At 41.9% G+C, this 14,221-nt stretch overlaps 1 long non-coding RNA gene across 6 annotated transcripts in view; it reads right to left on the bottom strand.

Moving 5' to 3' along the window:
* Positions 1 to 14,221, bottom strand: part of LOC130152119 (uncharacterized) — a 34,752-nt gene that overhangs the window by 14,361 nt on the left and 6,170 nt on the right. For 3 of the 6 annotated variants that reach the window (XR_008822881.1, XR_008822885.1, XR_008822880.1), the window contains exon 2: positions 134 to 318. This is a non-coding gene — a long non-coding RNA (uncharacterized LOC130152119). Of the gene's footprint in view, positions 1 to 133; positions 319 to 8,912; positions 8,961 to 14,221 lie in introns of all 6 variants that reach the window. The other 3 variants (XR_008822883.1, XR_008822884.1, XR_008822882.1) reach the window with 3 other exon arrangements.

The raw sequence follows: 14,221 nt of genomic DNA on the forward strand, positions 1-14,221 counted from the left end.
TGGATGTACAAACTGCAGGAACATTCCCCAAGCCGTGGCACTGCAGATACAGGTCATTTTGACCTTGGTGTTTCAAAATCTGAAGTTTCACAATGAATTATTTGATGTGAGGAAAAATGTGTCTCTTACTCACAGCGTTATCTCAGGCCCTCTTGGTGATCTGACGCTGAGGAGTGAGGAGAGAGGAAGGTCCGCGTCGCTGCAATCCATTAGCACTCGTAGGTCAAGACAGGACTACTCAGATGGAGGAATCCAGGCTGGATCTCGATTTTGACCCAATCCTTAACATTGTCTTAGACATGGGCATCTTCCAAATTCCTGTGGGAAATCCCGCATTCTTTACTATTTTCCCTGTCTCTTGGGAAGCAACCAGGGCACACGCCACCGCCGTGCCCTGCCACGGAGAAGCTGGCTGAGCTGCCAGGCTGGGCTGCGCTGCCCAAAACCGAGTACCCACTGACCTCGCTAAAAATTAGCAGACTTCAGTAAATTTACCCTGCAGGAAATTTTACCCTGGAAAAACATCACCCACATTGCTAGAGTTTAGGACAACAAATTAGAGCTTTTCATATGCACTGGAAGCTTTTTTCCTTTTTTTTTCCTACCCCCCACCCCTCCTCCTCCCCCAGTAACATCCATTTGCTTAATTCCATTTGAAATCACCCAGGGTAGGCACCTAAATACCTAAATAATCTTGTCCTTCATGCCTGTCAACATCTTGAGGCACCTAACCACCTTTAGAGATGTGGTGTGAAAGCTTGTGAACGATGCAATCGAGGAGGGAAACAAAAGACAAGTATCCCTATTTGCTGCCCAAGAATCCACAAAGAATGCTGCTTCAGCTCTGCTCTGATTTCTAATTAGATTATGAGTGATGTAGGACTCTGAAGCCAAGCTGGAGTTTGTGCTAGCACTTTGCATGTATGAATGACAAAGGGACACCACTTTCATATTGATTTAAGCAGGCCAGTGGAAGAATGTTTAAACATCAAGTGCTTGATGCCCCAGTTTTCCAGAGCACCTGGAAATGTCAAATTAATTCCAGGTGTTCTGCCATTTAGACAGCTTTTACAGCCACACACACAAAATGTGGCTCCCAGTTCCACAAATAAAAACTGAGTGGTTTCTGCTCCTAATGCCTTGATAACTCTGACATATTGCAAGTTCTGGAAAGAATTTTAATCTACATAGTTTTTTAAATGGGGAGGGGAGTGAGGGGGGAGGGATTTTAAATATGCTGCATACAATTTGTGATGGTCATCTCTAAAATGCAGCTCCATTATCCTTTTCCATTTGGAATGAATGAGGCTAATTAATTTCAGGCCATACTTGATGAGGTCAGCACCATACGAAGGGTGCGTGCTAGACATTGCTAATCTCTTTCAGCTGAGAGTGATGAATTAAAGATGAAGCATTCCTTTGCAGGCCTAATTTAGAATGTATATCAAAAACCTACAGCAAATAATACTATACCCTACAACAAAGGAAAACTTGTTCTCTCAGGCTCCCATGTAGGGTTGATTTTAAAGGCATTTTCATTTCACTTTGGAATTCCAGCTGTGGATGGGTGAAACAGTTCAGAAAATTCAAGCTTTCTCTCTTTCTATTGCTTTTATGGACAAAAGTAGGCAAGGGGGGGCTAAGGGGAGAGCGAAACTAGTCAGTGTTTGATCCTGTATATACTGTGATTCTGACTGTATGCTCAACATTTAGGAAAGCTGCCAGGGTCTTGTGCTCCCCAAGTGCCTGTGACATGACACCCCCTCACACAGTGCACACTGAAATTTTCCTCTTGGGTTACTTTAAGTCTGAGGGGAAAGCTATCAAGTGTTCCATTTTGTTCAGCATCATCTCAAGGATGTTTTGTTGGACGTTGCAGGCTTTCCCCAGGAAGCAGGACGGGTCCGGCAGTTCTGCTGGGTCACCCAACAAGGACACAAGAGCTTCCAAGCCAACACGGAGCTCTATTTCTCCTTAAGGAAAAACACTTCCCTGTGCAAAAACGTCCCATCATGTCTAGGAGCGCAAGTAGCAAAATTTAACAGAAAAAGTCACCGCGAAAGCAACCACACCAGGTCTGGAAGCAGTAAAAATTGCTTTGGGGCTCTCAAATGTGCTGGTCTTGGGGCTCAGCCAAGCTTTGCCACCTTTCCCTTAGGCAAAGCCCCCCGTAAAGTCCGTAGGGGTTTCCCCCGAGTGAGGGACTGCAGGATTTGGCCCCATAGGCAGCAAGAAATTAACCTTAATTTTCATTTCAGTAAAACGGGGACTATGAAATCCTAATCCAGCCTCGGAAGGAGGCTGAAAACAATAGACCACTGGCTTCCCCACCACTTTGCTGTCTAATACCTGGCAGTTTCTTCAAATCCTTGACAGGTTGCTGCAGCGAGTCGAAGTTCCCAACTGGTGGCCATAAGCGGCTGCCGTCTTTGTATCCCAGTAGTCCTCATTAGAACAAAGCTGCTTCGAATTAAACCCAATCTACATGCCGAATCAATCTTTCAACCCTTTGATTGCTTCTGAAAATATTTATATTTCTTAATAATGCACATTTTGTCCCAGAGCCTGTGATTAAACCCAGACAAGGTCCGGAGAAGCCTGAAGTATATGTGGAAGGGGTTATTTTGGAGAGGAAAAGAAAGATAAAGAACACAGGTTTTTCCTATTGTGAAACCATTAGAGTGTATAAATCTAGCAATTGCAGTTGTATAAGCATCAGAGTAGGGTTGTAATAAATACAGATTGGAGTATTATAGTAACCAAATGGAGTTTATGGATTATGTTCACTAGTTCATATTTCTCAGCTACTACAATCTAACTAGCATCGTGCTGCACTCAGCTTTATTAATATTCCCTATTAATATTCTCTTTACATGTTTGTGGGGAAAAAAATGTTAGGAATCAGCTGCTGCTCTGTGTAAAACAAACATGTTTAAAGAATCATGCCCTCCAAAGAAAAAAACAAACAAGGGGATGCTGTAAAGTGACTGTGTTAGAAGGGCACGGGCTGTAGCTGGCTGTAATCGGCTCTGTTCTGCTTAAACTTAATAATTTCCATGTGAGTGAGAATCTGGCCCTAATGCAGGGCATTTGCTGCATTAAAATTAGGATGTAAAAATTAAGACAGTAACTGCTACTATCCTTTACCCAGGTAAATTTTTAAGGCGCTAAATAATAAGCTTTGGCTGGAGATGAGAAACACACAAAGGCTTTGAAGCTGTGCTTTGTGGTAAATAGCGTACTATTCCCTCCTCAAAAAGTAGCATACATCACAGGTAAGATAGATGGAGATGAAGGGAAGGATACATTCCTTGGCTGAGAAGTAGCCCAGATAGGGCCTGATCCTCCAGAGTGGGAATTTGCCGTCGATTAAGAAGGTGGCTGTGGCTGAGGACACAGATCAGATAAAGGCACTGTACCTGTCTCCCTCCCTAAACATAAATGACTGCCCTTGTCTATAATAAAACGGAAAAATTGACTTCAGAAAACATGCCCCGATAAATCTCCTTGGATAAAGTAATAAAATGCCTGGGTGGGAGGCAAAGAAATCCTAGAAACTAAAAATATATAACACTTATTTAATATCATTGTCATCATCAGCATCACACAGTAAATACAGCTAATACACTTTAGCAGTGGGCTGGTAAATGCTTGTGATAATTTTGCTTGTGACAGTTTCCCCGTTTATAAAGGCGAGAAGGAAATATTCTCAGTTAAAATATTATTAATTGATTCTTTCATTACATATTTCATTATATTAAGCTGTAATTTCCTAAATATGTTGAGAGGGTGGTATTATTATTATAGATATATCCTGAGTCTTGACAGCTATTTTGCATTAATATATGATTTGGATGCTCAGTCTCTAAGGTAGAGAGAAGGGGGTTTTTATCATCACCAAAAATAAGGGGAGAGGAGTGATGAAAAAAAGCGCTCATAAATAAGGACGGATCCAAAATCTAATGACATGTATGAAAATCCATCTTGGATCAGGCCCCCAGCAGAACCTTATATCGTACAACCAGTATTTTCTGAATATCTTCTATTGTTTGACAGCCTTGATTTCACACTAAACTTGAAGTTCATTTCCGAACAGAAGCTTTTTGTACAGAAACTTTAAATCATATCCCTGCGTGAACACACACATACCATAGAGGATATTGTCTTATTAAAGAGTTTAAGCCTAAAGGTGCATGCCTATTTTTAAAAGAAATTTTCTGATTGTAGATAACTGCTCAATTTGATTTAGTGTCCAATGATAGTGATGGGGTTGATAACTGAGCATTCATCGGTAATTCATCTTGTGCTAGTAGAAATTTACAGCAAAGCAGTGCTTTCCCAACACTGACAAGTCCTATTAATCTTCTTCAGACACATTTCAATAGGTGTCTCCATCTGTGCCCAACATCTAAACACTCTGGCATCACTAGGGACTTGGAGACACCTTCATTTCAGGTTACACTAGTGAAAATGTGATACTAGATTGTACTCTATTTTTAACCTAATTCTCTCTTTTCATTCAATTAGCCTTTCTTGCCTGCATTTTTCTACTCATGTGTAACATCCTTTTCCCAAGAAGAGCTTAAAAACGAGATTTAGTTACTTAAAGAGACAGAATTTGCCAGGGCAAGAGCAACCAAGAGCTTAATACATAAAAGCAGAATAATAAAGCTTACACATACAATTCAGAGACCGAAGCGCCAGCCACAAAACAGGTCCTGTGTAGCACGCCCACAGTATTCCCCTCCTGATGCACCTCTTGCAGGCATTGTTTGGTTAGGACAGGTCTGACACTAAACACCGCATCTCCAGCTTCCCAAGTTTTAAAACAATTGCAGAGTATTTGGGGGTTGAAATCCAGCATGTACCAAAACATCTCTGTTTGTTCAGGCTGTACAGGGATCACCACCATACATCCCCACTTCGCTTTACATATACGGCTAATGCATGAACAAACACAGCGCAGCCAAATTACAGCAATAACATTTATGGGTGGATTATGTTCCAACTTCCTCACTTATTATTAAAAGCAAGTAAATTGCAAAGCACATGGAAGAGGTAGGGTGCAAATGCAGGCGAATTTCCACTCGGAACCAAATGTTGTTTTTTCACTTTCAAAGCTGCGATGAGTTTGCTAGCAGACGCAGCACAGCTTTAAAGCTTACACATTCAAAAATGTGTGTTTGGGTTCTTTTTTTTCCTCCTTACTCCATTTACGTTTGCCTTTCAAAGCAGAGCAGATGCACACCATTTGGATTTGGGTGGCTTCTACTTGCTCTGAACTTTCTTCTGAAAAGAGCAAACCGTGAGCCGTGCGTCTGCTCCGCAACTCGGAGGCAGTTTCAAACTTTGTTTCTGGCTTTATGAAGTTCTCTTGCGAGTCGTATTATAGATCTAAATGACCTTATTGTAGGTGGCAAGTTTAAATATGCCATATTAATAACTTGTTATCCAAGACAAATTAAGTCCTTATGTGTCAAAAGCACTCTGCTCTGGATTACCTACAAGACAAGTATTTATTGAATAAACGTAGGATCCAATTTCATTTTAATGTGACTGACTGTATGCTTCAACCCCTTAGAATGAGATAAAAACTCTCAAACCTATAACTGTGTTGCAACATTACACCTAACTTGTCTATTTCTATTATTGTCTTTTTAATGTGGGATATCAAAAGTGTTTGGGGTTTAGAAGGATTGTTATTATTATTATTGATATTGTTGTTGTTGTTATTATTATTATTGTTGTTTTTATTATTATTATTATTATTATTATTAAGAAAAAGGAGAGAGATAGAAAAAAAGACTGGCATTCAGCCTAAAGAGAAATCATTGAAACAAATTAATCCTATGCCGTTTAAATTGACATGGTAATCCATCATCAGCAAAGGGAAACTCTGAAAGCAATCTAGAATTTGCAGTGTTCTTTCACTGGCCCTCAGGCACAAAGACAGATAGTAAAAGAGGAAGAGGGGGGGAAAAAAATCATAAAAGTTAGCAGCACCTTAGCAAAGGGAAGGGCTAGAGAGAGCAGCTTTCACTTTTTCCTGCTTTCAACCACCCGGTTCAGAAAGCAACGCTGATTAACCCTCAGCCATTGCCTACTAACATTTACTTCTGTGTGTCAAATCATCTTCAGCTGCTGAGATATGAGCAATTTCAAATAGTGCAGAGCCCCCATCCTGTATAAACTCTACCATTGAAAACTCTGCCAAGCATCAGCTGGGGCATTTCTGCTTACAGAAGGCCTTTTATTAGCCTAAACTTGATCGTTCCAAATGGACAATAAATTCTATCTTCACAGCCCTGGAGAAAAGAGTTGTGCTATCCTTGGGAGTTGAATAGCCAGGATTTTCATAGAGCTAGCATGAAATAACTGGGGAGGGGGGTTTATTTGGGTTTGGGGTAGTTGGTTTTTTTTTTCTATCCCCTGCCTTCTCAGCAGGGCTGTCCACTATAATGTATGTTTCCCAAGGGTTTTTTCAATCTAGTTTTAAATATCTAAAGCGATGAGACTTTGTGCACCTTTAAAATTTTATTATACTTATGGTCAGAAGAAAACATAAACCTCTTGGGCTTTGAAAGCCCATTGCAATACAGCCATTATCCCCATAATGTCAACAGAGCTACAAAATTCTCTAGAAATAAACCTTTTAAGAACAGCTTTCCCTGCCTTATGTTTTCTTTTAAGGTCAGTGGTGCATCACTTTTTGGAAAGTGTTTCCCCTCTCTGGCCAGGTTTAGCAATCTGAAATAGAATGTATATTACTAAATGAACAGGTTTAATTTTAGACGCTGAAAAAATAAATAGAGAAGAGAGCGAGGCAGGAATAATACCTTCCAGTTAGAAACAGACATAGTAGAAAGAAAAAGTCAGAACTTTAGTGCCAGGGGCAAAGGGGTGAAAGGCTGGCTAATATGAACCATATCCAACATCTGCCCTATTTTAATTTAGCAGGGATAAAGTTTCTTCTTTTTTATTATTAAGAAAACTTTATGTGGCAGAGAAACCCATGAGCTATGTTATCAAAACTGTTTCATTGTCACACTGAAACTTAGAACTATTAAGAACTGGCTGGGCAAAGAGATAAAAACTCCCCTTCTCTCTCCTTTTATACTCTGTGACAAGCCTGGGCTCGGGTCCTGCTGTCTGGGATGTCCTTTTCATGTCTTTATGAAGTACTGCACTTGGGGCTGTGATATAAAGGGGAGGTTAATTGTTCAGGATGGGTCCAAATGATTGATTCCCCAGGTAAAATAAATAATTAAATAAATAAATAGATAGATAGATACCTAGATAAATAAATAAAAATCCAGGGATTTAAAACAAAATAATGCTGCAAGGATGTTCGAGGTAGTCACCCTCAGAGATGAGCAGTGGTGGTGGTGTACAACAAGTGTAAAGAAGGGCTGGATGGGGGAGCTGTATGAGAAACAGCCCAAATTGCCAGGCTGGAACATGATCTTGCTCCATTGAAAAGTTTTCCACCTCGACAGTGCAAATTCTACCATAAAACAACAAAAGTATACTAAAACACATGTGAGTAGCTGTAGGAGCAAGAGAGCAAATTGGTTTCTGACAAAAGAAGGATGAATACCTTTGGATAATCTAAAGTTAGGATTTGATTGAAAGCATAACATTCCTTTAAGCATCAATATGCTTAGGATCCAAAATATGGTTATTTTATTACCAGCTAATGCTCAGATCAAAGCAAAACACTGTAGCTGGAAGGGACATTCTCTCTGGAAATAAAGTTCCATGTAATTATTTCCTATTAAAAACTAAAACTGGTCTTAGATTTAAAAATTTGGGCTTCCTTACATGTGATATAATGCAAGCTTGCCCAGAGAGAGCAAACGTGCTATTTTTCACTGTTTGCTGGTATTCCTTTGCTTTAAAGTTTTCAGTTTAGCTTTAACCCTTTGAATGTGAAAAATTCTCATCCAATTTATGTCAGTCAAACACAGGGGATTGTTTTGGATAATACTGACTAATTTCTTATAAACAGAAATTAGAATTTGATATAAACTAACACCATTTTTAATAAAAGTCTCCAGATGTCAGTAGGTGAAATATAAAGAAAATGATAGTGATTGATAGGCAGTTGAAACTTAAATATAAAATTGTAAACAAGTGGTTTACTTTTGGGTACAACAGCTCATCTTAATTCAGCTTGGGACACAGAGTTTGAAATATGCACCACCAAAATATTTCCGAGAAAGCTGCAACCTTTCGGAGGAGAGACATAAGAATGTATTTTAATTATGAGGTTATAAATATGCAATCTATTTATGTTTTTTTACCATCCCCTAATGTGGTACGTAACATCGTTCAGATACAGTTACATATCTATCTGTCTGTCTCTATTCCTGTCCAGGGTTTTGGGGTTTTTTTCTTTTTTTCTTTTTTTTTTTTCCTCCTGATAGTTCAATCTCTATTTATGTCATCTCTGAGGCAGGCGCTGGAAAAAAAGAACCTATCTATCTGTATTTATAAACAGAATAAATAGGGAATGGTTCCTTTTTACAAGGGGCTAGTATTATAAGTAGCAATATGAAATATTTAGACACATTATTTCAAGTTTTCCATCTGCTTCTGATTCTGCTAATAATTTTTGATCTGTCACTCAGAAATAAGAAAAAAACTTTAAAGAGTTCATTAGGACTGCAGAAAGGAAGAAGAGTCAGATATAAGGCAGCAATTATAATTTGGTTTTAACTTTTTTTTTTGCTGACTTCTCAGCTATATTGTTTAGTAGAAGGATGGCTGCAATATAATTCTATATTAAAAGCTTGTTAAATAGGGAAGGAGCTGAGACATTCAGCTGGGATATTGTTTGCTAGCTCAATTAGTATCCCAAGAATTTGAAAGTAAAATAAATCTATCTGAAGATCATATCTAAACATACTTACCAAAAAGTACCCACCTCTCTCAGCAGTTCACATATTTCTGCCTTCTGACTGGGAGGGAAAATAAAAAAAGGAAAAAAAAAAAAAACAGGTCGGATGTATAGGTTAAGATTGGCGTATGGCAAGGTTTGTGTGAAATACAAAGAAACCTATATTTCACTCAACAATTCCATTGCTTAAACATATAGTTTAGAAGCATCTTTTCCTTAAACATGTGCTTCAATAGCATTTTCTTCAAAGGAACAATTCAATGTGTTAAAAGATTTAAGAACAAAGAATGTGCTGCAAAATGCAAATTCTTACAGTGTTATACTGTGTATGCAATTATGTATGTAGGCAGATAGATATAATTTGAGAGTTATTAACTTTCAACATCAATGATGTACCCTGAATCAATATAATGTAACTACCTATTAAAATATGAACCAGGTGTGTTACCAGGCAAATACAGTCTGAGAAGCTTTTCTAGATTTTTTTTTCTTTAAAGATTACAGCTTTACTATGGACAAGAAGCTCAAGAGATTGCTGCTGGTCCTAAAGATGGAGATCGTTTTGCTTTTTGCAATATCTGACATTTCTAGAATGTTTCATTTCCTCCACGTTTGGGAAAAAAAATATTAAAAAAAAAACCACAAAAAAACTCTGAAATAGTGTAAAGGGAAAGAATTGTCTCACAAAAGTCCATACTATTGTGCACCTCCCGGTTCATGGGAAAGAAAAAAGTTCCCTTTCCATTTTTCCTTTGGTTCAGGGGAAGGGAATGAAGGGAGCAGAAATCATTTTAAGCCTTGCCCGCCCTCCCTCCCTCCCTCCCCCCCCCCCCCGCCGCCTTCCCTACCCCGGTCGGATCGACCCCTCTTGCTTGCAAATCCCTTTCTTCTGCCCTCCCTCCCTCCCCCAAACACACAGCCCAGCGCAGTTAACCTTGGAGCAGCGCTGGGGAGGGAAGGGTTAATGAAACCAAGCTCTTTACGACCTCCAGGGTCAGACTCTTCCTATCTGCAATCTAAGGAATTAGGTAAGGAGGTTATAAGATTATAGTGAAAGGAGTTATAGGCCCTCGTAGCCTCACACCTGAACATATTGGGCTAATCCATTGGGATTCTTAAAAATCGCTTCAGCTATGGAAAACTGTTAATTAGGCTGAGTCTTATCCCGAGGTTTCCTGTTGCATTAGTGATCCAGCCGAGCTGCCTGCACTCTATAGGCTCGCATGAAGTGCTCTTAATATGCCTATTTCTCTACACACACACACACACACCCTTCTCCACAACTAAAAACAGTATCAGCCACTGATTTCGGGAGAAAGCAAAGTTTGGGTGGAATTCAGATTCAGACCGGGAGATGAACAAAAGTCACCCATCCCTCCCTCCCTCCACACCCCCCCCACCCCCGGCCCGGTCCCTGAGCCCTGGGTGCCTGGCAGGCTATTTGCAGCTGTTTCTAACTTCAGTGTTTGTTTACAGTAGCAAAATTAGCACTTGGAGGAGAAGTGAAAAGCTGTTTTCACATCAGTTTTACTCCTCGGTTCCTAGCTTTAGATGCCTTTCCTCCCTCCCAGCAATCAGCATCATTTAAAGTCCGGCTCAAACTTTCTCTCGCTCCCTTGACTTAGTTTTCTGCAGTCGCATCCTACTTTCTGCTAAAGAAAAATATACAGAGAGAAGGTAGCGTCTGAACACGGCCCAAACATCAGGATTCGGGGGGGGGGGGGCGGGAAGGAAAAAAAAAACAGGAGCATCCCCTAAAGCACGTATTTTAACGTCGCTTGGCAGAGCCCCTGCCCTGCTCCCAGCTTTCTGCCCTTTGGCACTCAGACATTTGCTTGTCTCCAGCACTTAATCCGTCGAGCCACCCCGGGCTGTACCTGAGCCACGGCTGAGCTGCTCCCTGCGCCCGATAAAATCCTGCAGCAGCAACTCCCTAACTTCAACACGTAAAGCACGGGCTGGTTTTAGCCTTTTTGTCATTTGCAGAAATACTGATTTTATTTTATTTTTTCTTTTATGCCACTTGTGGTCACTCTCGAATGGCAGTAATCTGTAGATTACATATTACGAGCCTTGTCATTACGTGGCTAAGATGAGGTGGTTAAACGCTAAAATCCATTTTACTCACCACATTTGCTTGAGGGGGGGGAAGGAGAGGGGAGAACAAACTTGGAGGAGAAGGATTTAAACCCCTGGCATCTGAGCTGGACGTGCCCTCGCTCCTGCTGCTAGAGGGCTGCCTGCCTGGTGGGCACGGGGGCTGGAGACCCCTCAACTTCACCTCCAAGTCAGGCGCCCGCTTGCTCCAGCCCTCGCCTTCCCCTCGCTCCTGAGCCTTTTGTCCCCGTTTTCGTGGTGTCTCAGCATTGCTCCACAGAGACGACTTTTCTCTGCCTCTCCTGGATTTGCTCTGTAGCATTTCTAGGCTCCCACTCGCCAGCTCTCCCCCCGTTTGCCTCCTCCATGTGTGTCCCTGATCCCTCTCCAGCTGATGTGATTCTTTAGAAATGTGGGTCTTATCCCGTCCCTACCTTTGCCGGGTCTGATTAGATATTATTTTTTCATTGGCTCTGCTACAATGGGTTCCTCCCTTTAATCTCTCGATATATTTTCCCCCTCCCGGTATAACCAAATCCATGAAATTCACAGCCTCTCTCTTTGACACGACTGGCTCGTCTAATCACTCCATATCGATTTCCCTAACTCTTTTCATCCAGCTGAAGACACATCTTAAAACACTCCAAGCCAGAGTGTGCTCTTTGCTTTATACACACTAATAAAATGATTTACCCTTCTCTCTCTGCTCTCCTCACAGGAGAAAATCGTTCAAGTCGCGGCTATTTGTGTGTGATCAGTAAATATTTAGTGTGGCGACATCTTCAGCTCCTCTCCTGATCAATACGCAACCCAACAGGAGGTGGACTATTGTCCGGGTAGTGACTTGCGGAGATCTTCTTCAGATGAATTCTTTGCCCCCCATACAGTCTGTTATGAGTTATCCTCGAAGGTAACCAGTGAAGAGAAATTGAGGCTTTAAAACCGTCTGTTTCTAACCTGTTTACCGTGACATTAAAGCGCCTAAGCACGGAATGGTTTATTCTTCCCCGTCTCCCACCTCCCTTTGGTGGGCTAACACATCCCAGGCGCTGCTGGAAAATGAGGATCAACCCGGGCAGCCGTCGCAAGGATGCTCCGCATCCCTGTACCCCTCCCATCCCCTCTCCCCCGACCCCTCCAGCAAAAAAACGTCCTGTCTCTGCGGTGCAATGTCACGATAAAGGGGCGAATCCCCCGTCCCACCCTGCAGCATCTCAAGGCTCTGGACTCGCTCCCACAGCTCTGCCTCGGCGGGTGGGTAACGAAGTGCCCAGGGATGGAGGGTGCCCCAGCAACTTCCAGCCCACCTCCCTCCTCCTCCTCCTCCTCCTCCCTCTCGCATCCCGCAGCTCTGCCTGCCCCAGGATCAGGCTGAGGCAGGGCTGGGGGCTGATTGCTTTTTTTGCTTGTTTGCCTGTTTAGGGGGTTTGGGGGGTTGTTGATTTGTAGAGGTTTTGGTTTGGTGTTTTTTGGTTGTTGGGTTTTTTTTTTCTTTGAACTACACGGAAAAGCTGCAGTGAAGAAAAAAAAATAATAATAATGGAAATGGAGAAGAGCTTAAAGCCCGGTTCCTGTGGTTAACCATACACGAGAGCTTTCCCAGGGTGATAAAAGGGACAGAAAGAGAAGTTCGTGTGTGTATGTGTATGTTTTATCCTGATCTGTTATTTCACTCCTGGGAAAGCCTATGCCTCGAATAGGAAATATTTCCACTTGTAATTACCCCAGGACTGTGCTGTGTGTCCGCTGATCTCTGGCTAGCTGTCTGTGCAGCACACCCAGGCGAGACAGCTACGCCTGGTGTGCGTGTGTCTGCCTTTGATGCAGGGCTGGGTGCCTATACACAATAGATACACAGTTATATATCTGTGATGTGTGTGTGTTTACTCACATCATGTCCTGTAGCCTACAGAAGTGCCCAGCTATTTATTTTATTTCCGTGTGCGTGCATTTGCGCACAAGCTACAGGGCGAGGGCATTTGTCCCTGTAAGTGTACATTGCATGCATACGTGCTGCATAAATATATGGCTGTATATTACAGATGTGCGACTGTTATTCAAATCTAAAACCAGGTACATCCACCTGTTAACTTTGTTTAGAAACCACTTTCACTAATGGCTTTTCGCTAACTTATTCAGTCCCTTACTCGAGTATAGGAGGCAATGGAGGGGAAAAATCCATATGAAACCCTGCTTACAGCCTCTCTTCGAGAGGACACTTTACACACCTTGCCTAGACAGGGCTGCTATAGAGCGCTTATCTCTCGAATATATCTTTATACTAATGCATACTTAATTGGTCTGTCCTGACTGTCCATATAAAACAATTTAATTAGGGTGCTTTCTGCTTTGGAAAGAAAGGGAAAAAATCTGCCCAGCATTTATTGTATTTAGCACCAATACAGGCAGAAAATGTTGCACAAGTTTTTGGTTGAAAGAGCACCTATGTGTCCATTGAAGGGCGTTGATCCGAAAAGACAGAGAGGACAAGTAAAATCGATTTGAAGCAACCCTCTCTGTCCCTTTCACACCATTCAGACACTCCATTCCTTCTAAGACAAAGACCCAGCGCCTTGGGAATGCTTGGCAAAGGGGGAAAAAAGGAGGGAAAAAAAGGGGGGGGGAGAAAAAAAAAAGGCTTCAATCCCCCCAAGCAAAAGAGAGAGCTCTGAAATTCCTTCATATTGCTGTTATTTACCCCCCAAGATATGTTCGACTCCAGGATTTTCTTCAATTCGGCGTCTAACACTGCTGCTGCGAGGAATGTCCCTGGAAGGGGAGGAGGTAATTATGGCTATTAGTGCTGCGAGCCCGGCCTCAACCTTGGTCACTCGCAGGCTTTTAGGGTTAAAATAGCCCTCACCTCTGACCCCTCCGGAGCAAAGTTGTAGCTATCGCCACAAGTTGGGCCAAAGTTTTCAAATCCAGGGCTGGGCAACACCGGAGGGGGGAAACTTCTCCCTGGAATTATTTTTGGTTGGGATTTAAATCATCTTTAGTCTATTTAATTGCCTTTCCCTCCTCCTTTTGCCAAACAATCCCTTCCGGAAAGGTGGGGGGGGGATCTCCAGATGCCCTGCTTCCACTACCTTTCCATTTAGGTTTAATTTGGCAGATTGTTTTCAAGCATGAAAATGGTTATCATCAAACTGAATTACTAGGTCATCCTTTCATCCACGGATCTCAAGAATAAATGGGGGGTGGGGGGTGGGGGGGTGTACTCCC

This window comes from Falco biarmicus, chromosome 7, assembly GCF_023638135.1.
Source record: "Falco biarmicus isolate bFalBia1 chromosome 7, bFalBia1.pri, whole genome shotgun sequence".
Lineage (NCBI taxonomy): Eukaryota > Metazoa > Chordata > Aves > Falconiformes > Falconidae > Falco > Falco biarmicus.